This window comes from Alligator sinensis, unplaced genomic scaffold (assembly GCF_000455745.1).
Source record: "Alligator sinensis unplaced genomic scaffold, ASM45574v1 scaffold293_2, whole genome shotgun sequence".
NCBI lineage: Eukaryota > Metazoa > Chordata > Crocodylia > Alligatoridae > Alligator > Alligator sinensis.
Genome location: NW_005842922.1, coordinates 319,416 through 340,773, shown reverse-complemented (window position 1 = coordinate 340,773; position 21,358 = coordinate 319,416). Strand labels below are relative to the sequence as shown.

The 21,358-nt window shown below is 46.5% G+C and overlaps 1 protein-coding gene across 3 annotated transcripts in view; it reads left to right on the top strand.

Annotated features, from left to right (window-relative positions):
- FAM163A (family with sequence similarity 163 member A) overlaps positions 1-21,358 on the top strand; it is an 87,344-nt gene that overhangs the window by 54,433 nt on the left and 11,553 nt on the right. The gene's annotated exons all lie outside the window — the stretch shown is intronic.

Sequence of the window (21,358 nt, the reverse complement as noted above, 5' to 3'; positions counted from 1 at the left end):
ATTTTTTCAATAGTCAAAAAATGAGTGAAAATTAAGGACTGGCATTTTCCAAGGAGTGGCTTGGGTCTAACAAGGGACACCTTGAATCTAAAACGGTTGGGAACCACTGTCTTAGGCATAGTTGGTGTTGGTGAACATTTGGGGTTTTTTTTTGTTGTAATGTGGCAAAAAAGTGGAAAGAAATCTTTTGTGGTGCTGCTAGAATCCTAGAAGGGTGAGGGAAGTGTCTTTGTAGGATCAGTGAAGTAGAGAAAGGGTGTAAGCCATTGGAAAATGAACCCTGGTCTCCATAGGTGGATCCAATATTTTGCAAAGGGGGTCCAGGAACAGGGGGCTGCACCCCAGCTCCCAGTCTTCTCCCTACCCACTGGGTGATGGGAGACCATACCACAAGAGCAGCAGCCAGGGACTCTTTTTAAGTCCTTCAAAGAGGTAAAGAATCTCCCCCCCTCTTTGTTTCCCCCTATGCTCAGTGGCATATGTCTCTCCTTCCCTCCCAGTCTCCATCTCCCCTGCCTATGCTCTGCTGCTGCTGCTATCCCCAGCTGACCAGGGAGAGTTGAGGGGGGCTCCAGAGATGCTCCTGTCCTGCTTCAGCAGAGCTGCATGGGAAGCCAGGCTTGGTTAGAGACAACAGTTGTGGCAGTGAATTCCATTCTTCTGAGTTTGCGCCTATGCTGGCAGAGCACACGCAAAGGACTGGGCAGGGAGGTGAGACCCACACACACTGCTGCTGTCCCTGGCTGAGCCAGGCTCCATGGGGAACTTGGCTGGAGTTGGCATGAGTAGCTATGAAACTCCCCGCTCTCACCATGCCCCCAAAGCAACCAGAGACACTGGCAATGGTGGGTGTGGGGAATGGAGGGAAGGGGAGGGGAGGTGCCACTGAGCAATGGGGAAGGGAGGGGGAATTCTACCTTGCTTTGAAGACTTAAAAGCATCCCTGATCTCTGCTTTTGTGGCACAGTCAATGGAAAGGGGGGTGAATCCGTGCCACTGCACTTCCCTGGATCTGCCCAATCTCCCATGTGACCAAGTCTGTGTGCAGCATTCATAAAAAGGGGCCTTCACAGCACCTCGGGATACATGTGCAGAAACCCAGCAGTATACAGTGTTGTAGGGTGCCATCATCAGAATAAAAGCCTATTTAATCAGTGAAACAGTACTACATCCCACCTCTGTGGAGCGGCCTGTCTCAACAGAGACAGTAATGCGCCATGTCCTGAAACCCAACAGCCTTGGGTATTGCTGGGTTTGTTTCATGGTCTGTGGTTTAGAGACAGACCTGACTCAATACACCTATTGCTTGCTGGTAGGCATCTGAGAGATTTCAATGTCTGGTCTCAACAGTTTCTTCCAGCTTGTGCCAGCCTTCTAGGAAGTAAAGTCTCCGAGGAGAGCCATGCCAGCCAAATGCTGCTTCCTGTACTGTGATAACAATGCTTCTGGGAACAAGGAAGTATGCCAGTCATCCATCAGAACAGCTGCTGGGAGCCAAACCTCTTCCTGTGTCCAAGTGTCTGAAGATAGATCTGTGTGCACATAAATCCGTGTAGCCCATCTCTTGGACTCCTTATACCTTGAGTATTGTTTCTTTTCTGTATTAAGCACAGATCCCAGCAAAGTGGTCCCTTGTGCCTCTTCTTGAGACATCTGAAATGCTACAGTGTTTATAGAAAATGCTTCTCTTCAGCTCTGATCCATGAATTCATAGATTTTTTAGGCTCATCAGGACTATTGTAATCATCTAAATTTCTCATCCCTCCCTACCCCAAGTCCTTCCCCTCAGTGCTGCATAACATGTTTTTACCCAATGGTTCCTAGATTCATTCCCAGCTTTATTATCTCCAACCTTTCCCCCCAGTGATTGTGTCTGCATAAATCCACAATGCTGCATTTTGACTCTGGCGTCACTGTGATGTGATGCAATCTGTCATCATCACACAATTTGAGCTAACTTTTAGTTCTTGATAACCAAGTCATGAAAGTGGAACAGTCTGAAGTGGGTAATGGTTAAAGCAAAGAAAGAGCTGGGCATACTGGGTGGTCACAAGTTGACTATGAGCCACAAATGGGATGCAGCTATGAAAAGGCAACCACAATCCTAGGATGAATAGGGAGAAGTATTTCCAGTAGCACCAAGGAAATATAAGGCAGTTTCATTGTATAAGGCACTGGTGATATCTCATTGGAATACTTGCTACAATTCTTATCACTGTGTTCAAGACAATCTAATGAAACTGGAACAGGTGTAGAGAAGGGCTGCTTGGATGGCTGGAGCGGGGACGGCATAATTTATAAGTGGCTGGCTTGGAAAATAGCAACATAGAGGCTAAGAGTAGCTATGATTGAGGTCTAAAATGCACTGGGGGATGGAAGAGGATAGATAAAGGAGAGAGAATTGCTATTTAAACTGGATAACAATGGTGGTACAATACCAAACAGGTATAAAGTGGCTAGGAATAAATTTAGTAACCAGATTTCCAGATCAGTGAGGTTCTGGAACAGCTTTCTCATGGGAATAGTGGGAGCACAAATCCAAGCCACCTTTATGCTGAAGTTTATGAAAGGAATTGTGATGTGATTGCAAGCTGTAGTGAGGGACTGGACTTGACGGCCCAGAAAGCCCCTTCCAGCTCTGTGCTCAGTGCTCCTAAGTTTTGCAGGAGCTGTTGAGATGCTGCTGCTAATAGGCTCAGGCATGTTAGACTATTTAGAATTTGCTTCTTCCAGCCCAAAGCTCTCCAGACACATGGGACAAGTCCTGATCTGACAGCTACTGAAGTCAGCATGAGGGCTTCCAATGATTTCAGTGAAAGTAATATTGGGCCCCAATTGCTTCTGTCTGGGCCTGATCCTTCCCTTCTGTGTTCCTGTCTATCTGCCAATACAAGGGCAAAATCCCACGGCATGCCCCTAGGATTCCTTGTTGTCAACACCTTGTTTGTCCTAAGAGAATGCTGACTCCCTTCAGGATGTTAGAGTTCTTCCCCTCCTGTGTAATTCACCCTCTCCTGGCTGCTTGCTCTAAACCTCAGGATAATTGCAAGCTGTTCTCATAGCTCTAAATCAAATCACTGCTCCCATGAAATGAAGTTTTCTGGATGCAAACAGCTCCCTGTCTCATAAATCACAGCCCACTCTCTGCATGGCTCATTCCAAGAAGGTCACAAAAGGTCAAGCTCTGCCTTCTTCCAGCCCCTTGTGTTTGCCATATTAATAAAGTCTCTTGGGGTCTGATAACTTAATAGAAATCTTCTCTGTCCCCACCTCCTTATAAATTTAAGGGCACAGCTTGGTTGTTAAAGAGCATAGGAAGTTTTTCAGTCTTGATTATTCATCCTTCTCTGGGTTCTGGCTGATGGAAATATTGGTCCACTGGGTTATAGAGCAATGATTTGGGTGGTTTTGTTTTGTTTTGTTTTAGTAACATAGATACTACCCATTTAGTTGCTCTGTTTTGGCACCATATAGTTACTTGCCAAGAGCTTAAAATCAGTCGTGAAATTCTGAGTCTGTTTCACTCTTTCAAAAACATGTCTCTAAAAATATAACTAAATTAAGGCACTCATTTATTGGGGAGCCCAGTGGGACTGCCTAGGCAGACCAGCACAATGTAGATCCCTTTAGATACTTCCTTCCTACTCTAATACACAGTTCAGTAGGACACATTTTTGCTGGCTTGCTGGCATGTCCTTTTCCCTACCATAGTGGTGCCCGCACTGGGTACAGTGCAGTTGAAAGTTGACGTTGGTTTATTTCTCCTTAGCATCTTGATTATACCTCTCCCTCCTGAACTGTTCCCAATTAAGGAGCTCCCTTTGGGTTTCCCACATTTGGAGTCTAGATGAATGGTTGAGAAACCGTAACTTTCTGGTGTGGTTAAACAGATCAGGATAGCAGGTTTGTCTTGTAATATGCTTGCCATGTGCTCTGTAATGTGACCGCTTAGCGAAACTCTTGACTGACTATATAGAACCTACCCTTTCTAACCTGTTTGCAAAGACTTAGACTGAAAGATCCCCATCATGCATAGGAAAATAAGTTCAGATACAGTAAGAGTCTCTACCCTCCCCATTCAAACCTCAGGTAGATTCTTCTGGCAGTTTGAGGAAAGAAATCAGATCCCATTGTTTTCACTTTTATTACTACTTCTGCATTTATGGGCTCCAGACAGGAGCAGGCAGAAGAAATGCCAGAAGGCTAACATTGTTCTTGTGGAAGTAGGAAATGTCATGAGAGAACCTGCTTTGCAGGTCTTGTGGATTATGTATGTGTGTAGCTCAGCTAAGTTTCTAATCAGTGTCTGAACTTGCAGGTGTTTTTTTCAAAATTGAGCTCTGAACCTTTTGAAATCCACCCATCAGTAATTACAACTTGTTGATCCCAACAGTTTGGAAGGTCAGAAGGTTTGATGCTAGATTTGGTCAGTGGTTCATAAAAAATCTTTCTGTGATGCTTATTAGTTTTGTTGGCCCTTCTGGGTCAACTTTATCCATTTCTGCTTTATCTTTTAAAGATAGGTTGCCTGTGGCTGCACACTGTTTAGGACTAAGGGCATATCACTGCTTCCTATAAGAACATGTCTTCAGTATTATTGTCTTCCTTTCTTAATACAATATACTTCTTTACTTATTTGTTAGACGCGCAGCATCCATGAGGCAGACATCTAGAACTCTTTCCTAAGTGCTTACGGCTAATTTAAAGTCCACTGGTGTATAGGATTAGTTCAGATAGTTCCTTCCAGCATATGTTACTTAGAGCTTATTTCCATTGACTGAACACAACTGATGTGCAGAGTGCAAAACAGCAGAAATGATGAAAAGTAAATCCGATAATGCAAGTTCTCTAAGATTTAGAAAATGGGTCTGAGACATTTTTCTTTCTTCAAACTTGCTTAGGAGATTTAGACACCTAGCTCCTATTAATTTTAGGGTTTATGGGTGCTCTACTGCTGCTAGATGGATTTGAAACTCTCAGCTTGCATATACTGTGCATTCTGTTTTAAATGAAGTAGTCTAGCATAGCAATGGAGTGGGGCAACACCACTGGCTCTGCTCTACTGTCTGCCCTAGGCTACTGTGCTATGTTGGACTATGCTGTGTAATATAAAATACTCTGTTCCACATCAGAGGTGTCTGTGCTTCAGTAGCAGAGGAAATGTTTCAGTCTAGTTATAGTCCAGATTCTGTGCTGATTTACACTTGCGCCGTTTCCTTTACTGCACTGCGGTGTCAGATTAGACTTCGGCTTGGAGTTTTGTAGATAACTTTTAAATGTATGAAGCACTTTGGGGTCCCTCAGGATGAAAGCTCCTGCATGCAATATAGTAGCTGAGGTAGAGGTTTCAGAATCAGAAATGCAGAAAAGATGAGGCAGAGTTTGAAACCCCCTCACCCCTAAGCAGCCCTTTTAAGCATCTCTCTCCATCACTTGAGCACTGCTGAGAGGGGAAAGAGATGTGAACTGAGCTGCCAAAAACACTAAGTGCTTTTATTTTTCTTGGAGGTTTTAAAGGCCCATATCCTAAACTGCTTTAATTCTGTGGAAAGTCAGTAGAGCTCCGCTGATTTACCCCAGCTGAAGAGCTCCCTTTTTATTTCCATCTCAGTGGCCAGCTCAAAAGGAGAAAAGAGTGTCTCTGTGAGTATGCCCAAAAATAAAACTGAAGCACTCTTGATCCCCTTGGAGGTTTCTTCTGTTTGAGAGCAGCCCTGTTTCTGGCACTTTGGCCCAACAGCACTTCCATTACAAACCCCCAGGCTCAGAGGCTGAGAGCCTTCTCTCAAAAAATGTGCATGGGGATGCAGATTCAGTATGGAGGATCAACGTAAGAAGGCTGCCCCCCACAGGAGTCTGTACCACAGAAGGGGCAGCTCTGTGCTGCCTAGCCATAGGAGCAGCCCTGCACCCAGCAGTGCACCTTGAGGCCCCGGGGGTGAATGGAATAGTGCTTCCCCATTCCCCTCCAGGGAGGTTTTGTTCACAGCAGGCTCAGCCCTGTACCCAATAGCATATCAGGGAGAAGGCAAACAGAGACCCAGGGGCAGCTCCCAGGGAGCCCATGCTATGGGGCTGCTGCTGCCAGACTTTCTCTCTCTTTGCCACTGGTGCCTGGGCTCTCTACACAGGAAAGGCAGTGTTGCCTACAGCAGCAGTGGCAGCAATAGCAGTTGCATTCCCTATAAAGAGAGCCCAGGCAGGTAAGACTTCCCTTCATCTCACTCCCTGCTCTACAGTGGTTGGCTTATCACGCCTTCTCTGGGCACTGAATGAGGTCACTACACCTCTGCATGGGGTCTTTAGGCCAAGAGTGGGTTAGGAGCAATTCCATTTGACTGGTGCAGTGACTGACCCACTCTGAGTAAAACAGAAAAGTTAGAGCTAATTGTTGTTGCACCATAAAGTACCTTCATTTACGAAACTTCATTCTTGACAGTTTGAGTGGAATTCTGTTTCCCTGTGTGTGCCTAAATGGCAGCTTTTCCAGTAGCATAAATAATTTTTTGCTAAGCAAGGGTAGCGATTCTCTCTTGTACCTGCAATGCGGACACGTAAGCTTGCATTCATAAACTCAGCATGTGCAGTTGGCTTCAGACTGGCTGGGTGGAATTTTCATAGATTTCATAGACATCAGGGCTGGAAGGGACCTCAGAAGATCATCGAGTCCAGCCCCCCACCCGAGGGGCAGGAAGTCAGCTGGGGTCATAGGATTCCAGCAAGATAAGAATCCAAATTTCTCTTGAAGGCGTTCAATGTGGGTGCTTGAACCACTTCTGATGGCAAGCTATTCCAGACCTTGGGGGCTCAGACAGTAAAGAAATTCTTCCTTATGTCTAGCCTGAAATGGTCTTGCAGTAGTTTATAACCATTCGACTTTGTCATCCCTTGGGGCGTGAACACCCCTGATAAACTTATAGGTGGCTATCAGGTTGCCCCTGAGCCTGCGCTTTTCCAGGCTAAAGAGCCCCAGGGCTCTCAGCCTGTCGTTGTAAGGTCAGTTTTCCTGACGTATAGGTCCAAGGACAGAGCCTTGGGGGACCCCACTGGTCACAGGGCACCATGACGATTGACTTCTGTCAACCACCACCTTCTGGGCCCGACCACAGAGCCAATTCCTCAGCCATTGGATCATGGTGGACCGGAGGCCGCAGTTGGCCAGTTTTGCCAAGAGGTGACCATGGGATACCAGATCGAAGGCTTTTTTGAAGTCAAGATATATGACATCAATCTCCTCTCCCTTGTCCAGGTGTTAGATCACCTGGTCATAGAAGGAAATGAGATTAGTCAAGCCCGCAACAAACCCATGCTGGGTATCCCTCAGGATATTGCCGTCAGCTAGTCTGTTAAGGATGGCCTCTTTGATAATCTTGCCCTTTGTCTCTTTAAAAATCCCTAACCTATGCTACTAAGAACATCTCTAGAATAATTGTGAATTAATTTTAAAGACTGAGGGTCCAATTCAGAACTTGAACATTTTAAAGCTTGCTCCAGTGACCCTTTTAAAATAATAATTAAAACTGTATGGTTCCTTCCTTCCTTCCCAATCCTCAGTGACTGAATCAAAAATTTGGGGAGGATGGTAAGAATGTTGTTTCTGGTTGAACCAAAATGAAGCATTTCCATTGTCATGCAAAAATGGGGAAAAAATGGTTTTGTGGGGATTTTGTTTCTACCCTTGCAATAATTAAGCTACATTTTTAAAAATCAACATCTTGAAACAAAGTTGAGACTTCTTTGGTTTCAGAGCAAAACCTCTCGACTTCTTCATTCCCCTTTTGTTTCATCCAAACTAATTTCCATATTTGATCTGAAATGATGCTTTTCATGAATAAATTACTTGTCTTTAAACATTTTGGCAGTGTGTATCTGACTGTAAAACAAACTAGTATTGCAGTTCCTCCCTCTTCCCTCCCCTACCTCCAGTCATGGGTGGAGGGGCAGGTATGTGGGTAGAACTAATGTAAAAAAGGAGAGTGACTGGGCCAGTTCTCTCTAAGTGTAATGATGAGAGCACTAGACAGGGACTTGAGAGAGCCATGTACAATTCCCTGTTCTGCCACAGATCTTTTGTGGCACTGTGGGCAAATCAGTTAGCCTGACTGGTTCTCAGTCACTGACCAACTTTTTTTAAAGGTGTGATGAGATCTAATCCATGATCCCAGCAATCGCACCTTCTGCCATGCCACATGTACATGGCAGATGGCATGATTTTGGGATCAAGGATCAGATCCCAATTATATCATACTTGCCAGTGTACAGGGAGCCCTGGTTCATTAATCTGGGCTCCCCCTGCACTGGCAGGGTGCCCAGCAACCAGATGATTGGCAGTTGGCTCTTGTGACCAATAGGCTGGTTGGAGCCCCTGTGTGGTCCCAAAAGCCAGCCAACAATCAGCTGATGGTTGGTTGGCAGATTGAAAGTGATCCGCAGCTCCAAACTTGAAGTGCTCCCAATCTGCAGTTATCAGCTGATGGGGAGCACTCCACAGCTCAAGTTGTGGGGTGCCTTCTGATCAGCTGATGATCAGGAGTGCTCTGCGGCTGGAGCCGCGGAGTGCTCCCAATCAGCCGATCATTGGTAGGATCAGAACTGGGTTGCCCAGTGTGGCCCAGATCATGTTGGCAATCAGCAGTGGGAGCCCCACTGGCCCCATGTTCAGTTTGGGGTGCAATGGCAACCAGCCACAAAGTTATTACACATTTTGTATAATAACTGTGGCTGGTTTTCTATTCTGTTGCACCAATAAACCAAAGAGCATGTGTCTGAATTATGCTTTAAGTCATGATTGACTGGTTAATTGTGTTTTAAGTGTAACATCGGCCATAGGCATTTCCCAATCTGTAAATGAGGGTAAGAGCATTTCCCTGCTCCAGGACAGATAAAAATCAATGATTAAAAAAAATATTTTTAATGGCTTTTTTTAATTTAAACAGATTTTTTTTAAATTTAATTGTATTTCTTTTTCTTAAGATGCTTTAAAAAAACCAACCTGTATAAAAATGAGTTTAATTTAAGATATGTTAAAGCTCAAAGATATCATCATGGAATACAGATTATAACTTCTAATTATATACTATTTGAGACAAGATATTCATGTAACCTTTTTAGAAAAGTTTTTTATAAATAGGTCACAACAGGCCATGGCTTATGTTAGGGCCCAATCTTATGGGGTTCCCAGAGGCTCTTCTATAGATTAGTAAAGATTAAAGAAAACCACTACCCAATGGGACTCAGTGCTTAGTCTAGAACAGTGTTTCTCAACCTGTGGGTCACAACCCAAAAGAATATACCTTGCAGGAATATTTCAAAGGGTCGCGAGCTGCAGCAAGGCAGAGGGGTGGTGGGAAGGCGCCTGCTCCTTCCAGCAGGGGAGTGGGGCAGGAGAGAGCTGTGTGGCCGGGCTGGCAGCACCAGGGCCAGTGCCCATGCTTGAGGGGCGGGAGGGGCCACAACCAGGCTGCCTGGCATGGTGCACCACAGCAGCCCCAGCCCAGGGCAGTGGGGGCTGGAGGGGTGCTACAGGCCTCTCCTCCTCCCTCCAGCTCATGCTGCCCATGCTCTGCTGCCACCCACATGAGCTGGAGCTGCCGCAGCCACTGTGCTCTGGCCTGAGCAGGCAGGGCGCAGCTGGGGGCCCCTCCACAAGGCTTGGGGTGGGGGTCATGGGATTGCAGGTCAGGAGTGAGGGACACCAGCATGGCTCGAGGGGGCAGGGGACTGTGGGTCAGGCAGTTGCAGGGCCAGGGCGGGGGGTGGGAGGAGGGTCAGGACAGGCCATGGATCTTCACAAATGGGTCCCGGTAGGAAAAATGTTGAGAACCGTTGGTCTAGAATAAAGGTCCCCAACCACTGGGCCATGGCCCACGACCAAGCCATGATCGGTTGGCTGTTGGGTCGTGGCTTCTGCTGCCAGCAGTCACGTGCAGGGTTAAAGCTGGGTGGTGGGGCAGCCCCAGGAGGCAAGCAGATGGTTCCATGCGTCCCATCCTGTTACCACCATCATGGCCGTGCCTGGCGAGGCACTGCACGTGCAGCAGGTACTGGGCCCCGCGCTGGGCCAGGCAGGACCCCATAGCCCTGCTTGCAGCTGGGATCAAGGGGATGCAGGCAGGGAAATGCTGGGAGCAGAGGACAGGGAGGTGGCTCTGCTGTTTGGAAAGGCAACAGAGCCCCTTCTTTCCAGGCAGCCCCAGCTGGGTCACTGCCTATACAGCCCCCTCCCCTGCAGAGTACTCTGGTGCCCACAGCTGCAGTGCCCCAAACCGATCCACTCCTTCAAGCCCCGCCATGTAAAAATTAAATATGTAAATTAGATAGTTTGCTGGTCCACAGTATAAAAAGGTTGCAAACCAATGGTCTAGAAGATCCCATCAAGCATCTCTGTGACGCTTAGTTTTAGTTCTCAAACAGTGGATTTGTCTCACCAGAGAGAAAATCCTTGTTAACAGCAGTATATGGAGATGATGGACAACAGACCTGATTACCTGTCATCAGCCCTCTTGTCTCTGCAAGTTTGTGTACACAGTCAAGCCCTTACCTTTCTCTAAAAGTACAAAGTTTCAAGAAGTTAAATGAATAAAGGATATCAAACAACAGAATGCACTTTGTAGAAAACAGTGATTAAACCGGGGCTTCTTGACCAGTGATTTAAAATCAAATGCACGCTGCCCTGCCTCATGTTGGCATGCAGATAAATATATTAAAGGTTGAGGTGCTCGGGAACCATAGTAATGGGATTTAACCCAGGTGTCAATTCAGAATCATTTCACATCAGTTAATGAAGAAATTCCAGGCTTGGCATGGTGTCACTAAAAGCAAAATTTGACCGACTGAGCAAATCCAATCTGCATTCCTACAGCACAGTTGGTCGCAATTCTTGACACATTCTTGAAGAGGTTTGATTTGTTGCCACACCTGCCTCACAAACAATGGAGATTAGTTACTACATGATAAGTTTCTGATCAATAAGCAGCAGTTTCTTTGGCTTTGGGATGTGGCAGCTCTTGGAAGTGAATAATAAGGTATGGAGGGTTACCCTGGAAAGAAAGAGTCTGCCTTAGGGGGTGACAGTGCAGACTTGGCCACATCCTATTCTGAGTGGTCTGGAGACACCCACTGCAGCCCCAAAGAGGGGTGGGGGGGGGGGGGGGGGGGGGGTGTCATAAAGCCAGGCCATCTTGAGGATGTGGTAGTGTGGTGCACCCAGGGGTAACTAACCACCACCCGTCCAGCTCCATGGGAGTCCTGGGCACAGGGAAGAGTTGTTACCTCCAGTGGAACAGCCAAGGCAGGACAGTGCTATGGCAGGACAACTCAGACATGTGAATTACCCAGGTTTCCAAACTACAATGAACAAGGAGAACTGCCTGAGTGGGTTTACACCCCTGTTGTACTTCAACCTTATGGGCTTCAGAGAGCCAGCAGTGCTTTGAGTAGCAGGCAATCAGGAAGAGTTGGATTACAGCTTTTTCTTTTTAAGTGATGTTTTAAGCATCAGCTCGTTCTAATGCTTAGCTATGCTTCACTTATCGATGTGCATCTTGCTCTTCTTTCTGCCATTGGTCTGGAACATGCAGTCTAACTAATCAACATTTTGGCGCATGGCTATTCTCTGAAGGAAACTCAGCTCTGTAAAGAAGTCTCATTGACAATCTACACCATATCACCAGTCTTAGAGTGGTACTTAGGCAATGTACTAGCCTCAGGTTAGTCTCTTGCAAAGGAAAGAACACAGCCCTATCTGCATGTTCTCTCAGACGTGTGTTCTGTGCGTGACACTAATGCTGTAATCATTGTTTTTCTTGTACAACATCTTTTGTAAAGACCAGCTATAGCTCCACATCATCAAGTGATTTTCCCCCTACCACCCTGATACTGACACAGATCACTGAAATGGTCATTTTCTTGCAGAAGTTTACTTTTCATGCAGGACTCATAGGAAGGAGGTAGAGTTGTAGTGAAGCTCTCCATTGGCACCTAGAATTACTTGGGTTGGCCAGATGCATTTTGTAAGAATTTATTTGCATTTGTCGAGAGAAGTGTAATTTAGTGGTTAAGGCACTGGGCTGGGATCTGGGAGACCTTGGCTTAACTCCCCACTATGCCATAGACTCCCTTTGTTCTCTTAAATAAATTGTTTAATCTCTTTGTACTTTAATCCCCCACCCAAATGGGAACCACACTGCAGTTCTCTTACTCAGTTAGGTCTTGTAGATTGTAAGATCATCAGGGCAGGAACTGTCTCATAGGGCCTGGGCAATTGCGTGCATTTACAATAAAAGAATGTACACTGTTTACTGATAAAAAATATATCAGGACCTGCAAGGGATAGAAGTCCAGCTAGTCCATAATAGCTGCTTCCTGTACTACTACGGTGCCTTGTCAACAAATTGAAGAAGAGCCAGTAATAGCTAGTTCACCTACAGCAGCAGTTATCCCAGGATGGAAGTGGGCACGTACCTCTAACACCAGTGTAGCTTTAATCCTGTTTTTTTCTAGGGATAACTACACCAGATTTGTTATACTTTTTGTTTGTCCCTTGGTAAAGACTGATGACACTGGAATAAATGCATTGGGTGTCCAAGCTCTTACTCAGTATTTGTACAGCGCTCACCACAATGGAGCCTTATCCAGGAAGGGTCTCTACAAGTTACTATAACACAGACAATGAATAGGTGGTCTGACACTAACTGAGAGTGCAGTCTAAGAATGGAAAGAGATAGCGAGCCAGCTTGGCACTGCTTTTTATTGTCTGTAAAGTTCAGTCTTTTGCCATAAACAGCTGGCTTAGATCAGTGCTCAGTGGAGACTTTCCTATAATTAGAAAGGGAATCTTAGTTGGAAGAAAACAATGACAGGGTGACAAAGGTCCTAGCATTGTTTATTGGCAAAAATGATTCCTGAGTCACACAGATGAAGCCTATAATGGAAAGCTAACCTTGTGAGACACTAAGAGGAAAGTAAATACTGCCTTAATTGCCCTAATTCTGATGGGAGTCACTCCATGTCAATGGTACGCAGTCAGCTTTGCTGTTAGCAGAAGCAGTTGCACCTACTTTAGTAGACTCCCTCCCACTTCCACCAGTTCTGAATTGAAACCACAGAGCAAGTAGGATTGTGGGGGCAGAATCTGACTCCTGATTAAATATGAGTACTTTGAGCTGGGGTGGCACCACCTCACTGTGCTGGGCCAGGGCAGCTGGGCAAGGAACTTGGCTGTCTAATGAGAGGTTCCTAAAACAGGGGTCAGCAGCATTTTGGAGCTGGGGGGTACTTTGCCCTCAAAGCCAAGCTCTGTTAGGCTATTTCTAACTCTGCCCACACCACCACCACTCCAGTTACCATTCCCCCTACCCTTCCCCCTGCAGTGCCACTACTACTCCCACCACCGCTTCTCCCCATCTCCCAGGCAAAATGTTCCCATCACCAAAGCCCCCTGGTTCCATGGGCTCCATAAACTGGATCTGGCCTCTGAACCATAGGTTTCTGACTCCTGCCCTACAAGTTGGAGCACTAAAAATAGGAGGTAGTACTAGGGGTTGAGTATATCTGGAATTAACATTTAGGATGAGCTCAGTCATTGGTTCTGCAAGTCTGTGTAAAGTGTACTTCAAACCACACTGTATTGGTCATAGTTGCACTGAAGTGTTCATCAGAGATAATGCATGAACATAGAATTAAGCATTAGGGCCCAATCCTTTACTCTGAACAGCTGGTAAAATTTACCCTTATATGCGGCTGTTGCCTTCCTTATAAGAGCAGGACACAGGCAAGAAGTTTTTGAACATGGGCCCAAAATGGAGCACAGATGTGCACAGCTGGGACTACAGATCAGTCTGCTTCAACACGATGTACGCAGCCCTTGGCTCTGCTGAGGCTGAGAAGGGAGGGGAATCCACGAGGAAGAGTCCACACAGCACATTGACAGATAACATGAATTTACTCCTTCACTGCCCAGACACCTTCTAGTGGCTTTTTTCCCCCCTACCTTAATTTCCTCCATTTTAACTTCCTCATGATTGCAGTTAAACTCAACACAAATAAATGTTTGCATCATTCTCTACCCTCTCTCCTCTTTCTCCTGCTTTTTGTTTTCACCACTATTCCTTTTAGCCTGTCCTGTTACTCCCCCCACCCCAATCTCTCGTACATGTAGGTGCCTCCTAGTTCTCTGCCTTGGTAAAGTTTTTTGGGCTTCTCTCTTTTTTTCTTGCTCCCTCTTTCTCTCTCTGCAGAGGAGACCAACAGTAAAGGCTTCCTCTTTCATTACTTCCTCCCTTCAGAAGAGGCTTACTCTTGGGGAACAGGGATCTCTCTCATGGAGGCCACCACTGCCACACAGGAGCTGGCCCCCTTAATCAACCCGTAGACCATTAATAAAGAAACATCTTTGCTTCCCTTTAAAGCTGCTTGTGCAGCAAGATTTGCAGGTCATCTCCTCATCAGCCTGCGAGGATAAGAATAGAACTCAGTCTTGTGATACTTGGTGTCCCGTTTCCTGGAGGAAGCAGCCCCTCACACTCCAAGAGCTAATTTTGGGACTTTTCTGTCTGGTGAGGTGTAGTATCGGGTTGCTGTAGTAATCAATGGGGTGCACAACCCTGCTGCTCCTCTCTCTGTCCGATTTGATGGCAGGGATTAATTTGGGAGTGCTGGAGTGAGAGGACAGCCTTGAGGTGTTGTCCAGGAGGTTCACTGGTAGCACAGCGCTAACTGTAACCTAGTGACACTGATATGGGAATCGCAGGACACAGCACTTGGAGACTGGTAGCATCTGAGGGCATCCAGTGGAAGAGCTTCGGTCCCTGTTGGAGTGGAGCATAGGGTCACCATAAACTCCATAACACAAGGTTTCCAGCTGGCCTCCTGGAGGAGACTGTCGTGTCCGCTGCACCTTGCTCTTTGTGCTGGTAATAGCATGGGTTAATAGTGGTACAGGCTGTGATTAGGTCCTGCATCACCACACCCTGAAAAAGTTCAGAACACCCCCTTGTCCCCGAGAGAGAGAGATGCATAGGATAGGGTCTAGTATAGTCAGCGTGTGAAACAGCATGCAGACAAATAGCCTGGCCCTTCAGGTAGCCACCAGTATGGCCCATGAGCAGAGGGGAATGCACATGACCAAGGGGAGGGTGCAGTGGACGGAGGTGTGGCCATAGGGATTGAGTAGTTTCTACAGCCACTTACTGTGGGGAGGGTTTTCTGGGACCTCTTTGGAGCCTGTGCTTTGCAGCCTGTCCCCTTAAGAGGCTTCTCCCCAACAGACATCATTGTTAACGTTTTTTTCCCCTTTAATCTTGGTGGGAATTTTAGTGTTGTATGAAAAAAGGTCCTTGGGTCAGGCATAATGCTGACAACCTCTCTGCAAGCTTCATGCCCACCTGTAGCTCCAACAGCGTGCCTCTGCCCAGCTGTAACCATCCACAGCCCTCACACAGCCATTGACTGCTAGTTTCCCATGATTGTTGTACAATGCAATCCTGACCTACAGCACCTGCAGTCCACTCCAATCATTCCAAGCAACAGAAAAAGTGCTGGTTTGTGTCAGACTATTGGGTGATTTTTTTCAGTTCACCTATGAGATCATTCTCCCCCTTGCATGCAAATGTATTAAATAGAATCTGTATTACACAAAAGCTACCAGACCCACACTGCTCAGCTAATTGCCTTAGCATCTAGGCTAGAACTGGGCAGTAAGCAACTTTCCTGTGTCATGAGAATTTTTCCAGATTTTTGTCCTGATTGAGTAGTACTAATTAATTTGAAAAAGTATCAGATCAAACAGTACATTTCATTTTGATGTCAGCCTTTTTTTCACCCTTTTAAATAAGCATATATATAACTGAAACCTGAAACTTTTTGTTTGGAAAATATTTGTTTTGACCATTTCTAACGATTGCAAATTTAAGAAAAAGAATGTGAAATGGGCCTTGCCCTAAAAATAGCTTAATAGATTCATAGGTGTTAGGGTCAGACGGGACCTCAGTAGGTCATCGAGTCCGACCCCCTGCCCTGGACAGGAAAGAATGCTGGAGTCAGACAACCCCAGGTAGGTGCTTGTCCAGTCTCCTCTTGAAGACCCCCAAGGTAGGGGAGAGCACCACCTCCCTGGGAAGCCCATTCCAGATTCTGGCGACCCTTACTGTGAAGAAGTTCTTTCTAATGTTCAACCTAAATCTGCTCTCCGTCAATTTGTGACCATTGTTCCTAGTTACTCCGTGGGGTGCCCTAGTAAATAGAACATCTCCTATTCCCTGCTGCTCTCCCCTGATGAATTTATAGGCAGCCATAAGATCACCTCTCAGCCTTCTCTTGTGAAAGCTGGAGATATCTATGTCCCTCTGTCTCTCCTTGTAGGGCCTTGCCTCCAGGCCCCTGACCATACGAGTGGCCTCCTCTGAATCCTCTCAAGATTCTCTGCATCCCTCTTGAAGTGTAGCACCCAAAACTGGATGCAATACTCCAACTGCGGCCTGACCAGTGCCGCATAGAGGGGAAGCATCACCTCCCTGGACAGTTCATCATGCATCTGCTAATGCATGATAAAGTGCGGTCAGCCTTGTTGATCTCTTTGTTATATTGACAACTCACATTCATCTTGGAGTCAACTATGACTTCAAGATCCCTTTTGCTGCTGTGCTGCTGAGAAGGTCATCCCCCAGCCTCTAAGTGTGTTAGTGGTTCTTTTTGCCCAGGTGCAGCACTTTGCAGTTGTCTTTGTTGAACTGCATCCTATTTCATTCTGCCCATTTTCCAACCTGTCCAGATCTGCCTGGATCCATTCCTTACCCTTTGGTGTGTTAAATTTACCCCATAATTTGGTATCATCTATGAACTTGGCCAGGGTGCTCTCCACACCCTCATCCAATCAGTAATGAAGACATTAAACAGCACCGGACCAAGGACCAAGCCTTGCGGGACTCCACTGCCCACATCTTTCCAGGTCAATATCAACCCGTCCACCACCACTCTCTGGGTGCGATCCCTAAGCCAATTTGCCACCCACCTGACCATGTAATTATCTACATCACAGCCTGTCAGTTTATTTATGAGAACAAAATGAGATACTGTATTGAAGTCCTTCTTAAAGTCTAGGTAGACGACAGCTACCTCGACTCCTGCATCTAAGCATTTTGTGACCTGCTCATAAAAAGAAACAGGGTTAGTCAGGCAGGCTCTACCTGTAATGAATCTATGCTGATTTCCTTTTAGCTTTATTTCCCCTGCTGGGCTCCCACAAATGTGATACTTAATGATTTTTTCCAGAGTTTTCCCAAGGATAGCGGTGAGATTAACTGGCCTATAGTTTCCGGGTTCCTCCCTCCCCCTTTCTTGAAAATAGGGACCATATTGTCCATTTTCCTGTCCTCTGGGACCTGACCAGGGCACCATGAGTGCTCAAACACTCGAGCTGTGCCAGCGGCTCTGCTATGACATTGGCCAATTCCTTCAGCACCTTTGGATGAAGTTCATTCGGGCTTGCTGATTTGAACACATCCAGCCCCTCCAAGTGCCCCTTCACTACGTCTGTGCTAATAGTTGGTGGGCTGGTGTCCCTTCTGTGTCTATCTGTGATCCAGCTGGGAGATTTTTCTTGGTCTGTATTTAGGAATACAGATACAAAGAACTCTTCAGCCTTAGCAAAAGGAGGCTGAGAGGGGATCTTGCAGTCATCTACAAATTCACTGGGGTGGGGTAGCAAGGAATAGGGGACACTCTGTTTACCAGGGTGCCCTTTGGGGTTATTAAGAACAACAACCATAAACTGACAGAGAGCAGATATAGATTAGACATTAGGAAAAATTTCCTTACGGTAAGAGTTGCCAAAGTCTGGAATGGGCTTCCAAGGGAGGTGGTGTTCTTCCCTACCTTGGAGGTCTTTAAGAGGAGATTAAACAAGCACCTAGCTGGGGTCATCTGACCCTAGTGCTCTTTCCTGCCCAGGGCAGGGGGTCAGACTTGATGATCTACAAAGGTCCCTTCCGACCCTAAAAATCTATTAAATCTATTAAACTCGTTGAAGAGCTCAGCTTTGTCCCCCCACCTCTGTCACCAATTGCTCTAGTTTGTCCTGTAGAGGTCCTATGCTACCCTGCACTTTCCTTTTGCTCCCTGTATACCTAAAGAAGGACTTCTTGTTGTCCTTAATTTTTGTCACCAGCCTAAGTTCTAATCCTGCTTTGGCCTTCCTAACAGATTCCCTGCAAGTGCAAGCCAGGGAGGTATACTCCTCGGTAGCTACCCCATTTCCACAGCCTGTATACCTCTTTCTTTGCCCCCAGGCTTTCCTGGACTTCCTTGTTCAGCCAAGAGGGCTTCTTGGTCTCTTTGCCCCCTTTTATGCACAATGGGATTGCCTCCTTCTGCTCCTATAGGATTGCTCCTTTGACAGACAACCACCCTTTCTGGACCCCCATTTCGCCAATGCTCTTGAGCTTTAATGCCTCACTAACTAATCTCCTGAGCACACTGAAGTTAGCCTTTCTGAAGTCTAACACTTCAGCCCTGCTGGTTAGTTTACCCACCCTTCGCCGGATAGTGAATTCAATCAATCGATGGTCACTATACCCTAGGTTACCTTGTACCTGAAGATTCCCAACCAGGTCATCCCCTGTAGTTAACACGAAGGTGTTTCCCGTAGTGGGATCGTATACCTCCTGCATTAGGTGGAGGTCCTGTAGGCAGGTTAAGAATCTATGTGAGTGGTTAGATTTGGCTGACTGCACCTCCCAGCAGATGTCAGGGTAGTTTAGGTCACCCATGACAACCACGTCCCTAGACTGTACGGCCTCTGAGAGCTGTCTGGAGAATTCCAGGTCTAGCTCATCCTCCTGGTGTGGTGGTCTATAGTAGACCCCCACTACCAAATCTCTTCCCCCTAACCCCCTTATATCCTGACCCACAGTATCTCGGTTTACCTCTGATCCCATCTTGATTATAGAGGATGTATATTGTTCCTTAATATAGAGAGCAACACCCCCTCTTTTTTTCCCCACTCTATCCTGTCTGTACAACTTATAACCCTCAATGCCTGCTGCCCAATCATGAGTAGGGTCCCACCAGGTTTCAGTTAGTCCAACTAGGTTGAAGTTGTTGCTTGCAAGCAGGAGTGCAAGTTCCTCCTGTTTGTTCCTCATGCTCCTAGCATTAGTGTAGAGACATTTAAGCCCCTCAGTGGGTACCCTTGGTACCCCCCTGTCCTGATGTCTGTCAGGCCCCTTAGTGCTTACCTGGGCTGATCCAGTGTATTGCTCATGGCTCGCTGATCCTAGGTTCTCCTTATCCTCTGTTTCCCCTTTCCCCGGCAAACCTACTTTAAAACCCTTCAGAGGAGATCAGCCAACCTTTAGAAGAGAGAGATGAAGACCATCTTGTCCCAGGATGACTCTCTCATGGAAGTGCGGATCGTGGTTGTAGAAGTCAAAACCTGCATGATGACACCAACTCCAGAGCCTCAGGTTGACTTCCTTGATGCAGGCATCCTGAGGCTGACAGCAACCACTGACTGGAAGGATGGGCGAGAAGACCACCTGCACCCCCGACTTCCCAAGCCTGGCCCCCAGAGCCCTGTAGTCGCTCATGACGTGGTCCAGACTACTCCTGGTCTCATCATTCGTGGCCACATGGACAAGGACCATGGGATAGTAATCAGAGGGCTGGATGGGGTCGGGAATCCTGGTAGTGATGTCCCGGATCCTGGCATTGAGTAGGCGGCAAACCTTCCATGTCATGGAATCTGGTCGACAGATAGGCCCTTCATTTGTAACAAATTGGAATTTTCCATTGGAAAGAAGAAACCTCACTGGGGAATTGCCAGACAACTCTGCAAATGGGTCTCTTCCATGCAGTGGCTATTACAGGGTTGCTCTGTGCAATAGTGCTTTGACCAGTCCAATATTTACATAATCCAAATAATGGAATTCTACCAAGTCTCCTGGAAAGACAATTCCAGAGTCTCTCATCTCTGCCTGTTGGGGCTTTTTCTGTAACTGAGCCTAAAAATTCCTTTCGATCCTTCTAGTCAATCCCTGCAAATTCCCGCATCCTCGCATTTTCTTGTTCCATTTTGTTCCCATTGCCTGGGTGATTGGTTGAAGTGTTGTGTGTGCTGAGCAATACATTTAGCATGTGGACTGAGGCAACAGGGGAATTCTCCTAAGGGAGTATCTGGAGATATCCTCCTTTGGGAAATGGCTGCAGCTGGTACATCCCTATGGGAAATACCAAAGACTCTTTAGGAGAGTCGCCTGTCAGGGATACTTTAGCAGTAAACAGAGAGACAAATTCTCCATGTCCCTTCTCCCCACTCCCCCAGTGCCAAACCTAGACTCCAGGCAGCCCCAGGTGAACTTTTAGCATTGGCCCCCCTTTTGCCAGTGATAATGATAATAATAATTGGACAACAGAAAAAGATTACCATTTTCAGGCCCTTTTTACCCCTTTCAGGCCCTTTTTACCCCTTTCTGTCTGGGCCCTGGGCAGCCACCCGGTTTGCCTATGCCCATGTCCAGCCCTGTCGCACCCAGTCCTATTTCAGTTCAAAACAAGCTATGGCCCAACTCATCATGCATACTGTATATTATGATTTGTCCCCTGAATGACCATTCATATGTCCCTCTGGATACAGCAGATACATGCAAAACTAGCCTAGCATATGTGCAGTGCCATCGTCCTATGGCAGTGTCTTGGAGTTCCAATATTGGGATGGAGCATTTGGCTGCCCTGCCCTTTTGCATAATATCCTGAGCTGAATGTACAAAAGCATGGTGAGCAATGAGTTAAAAACAGGAGGAAAGACTTGCATTTTGCACTGCTGCACTCCCAGGGCTGTGGTGAATCTGGATGGGTCTGATTGGTTCTGGTCACCATCCCCATGCCACTTATCAGCAGAAATGTTAAGGGCCCAATTAGCTGCTTCTCTTATCTGAGCTGCCACCTCACTTGATCAATTTCATGAGTTAATGAATATTGGGAGAGGGCTTAATTAGATCCGATTGGATGGAAATCAGTTGGCACTGGCGTCCCTATCAATTAGCTTGCTCCTGGGGGGCTGCAATGGGGATTGTTAATTAAATGTGATTGCACCAGCTGTGTCCAGGGTTTCCCAAGTTACTGAAATAAGGCTGCATTGGGGAAATGTGAAATGGATTTGTGCTGAAAGCCAGGATGTTTTAGACCTTATCTGCACTAAATCGTTTTGTCTGTGGAACTTGGGTTCTGCTGACAGAACTGTGATGTGTCCACATTCTAAGTCCTGGGAACGTGAGCTTTTACCATCTTTCCTTTGGCCCTACACCATTCCATACAGCTCACATATAAGTTGTAGATTGTATACGTCCAATTCCTCAATAATGCA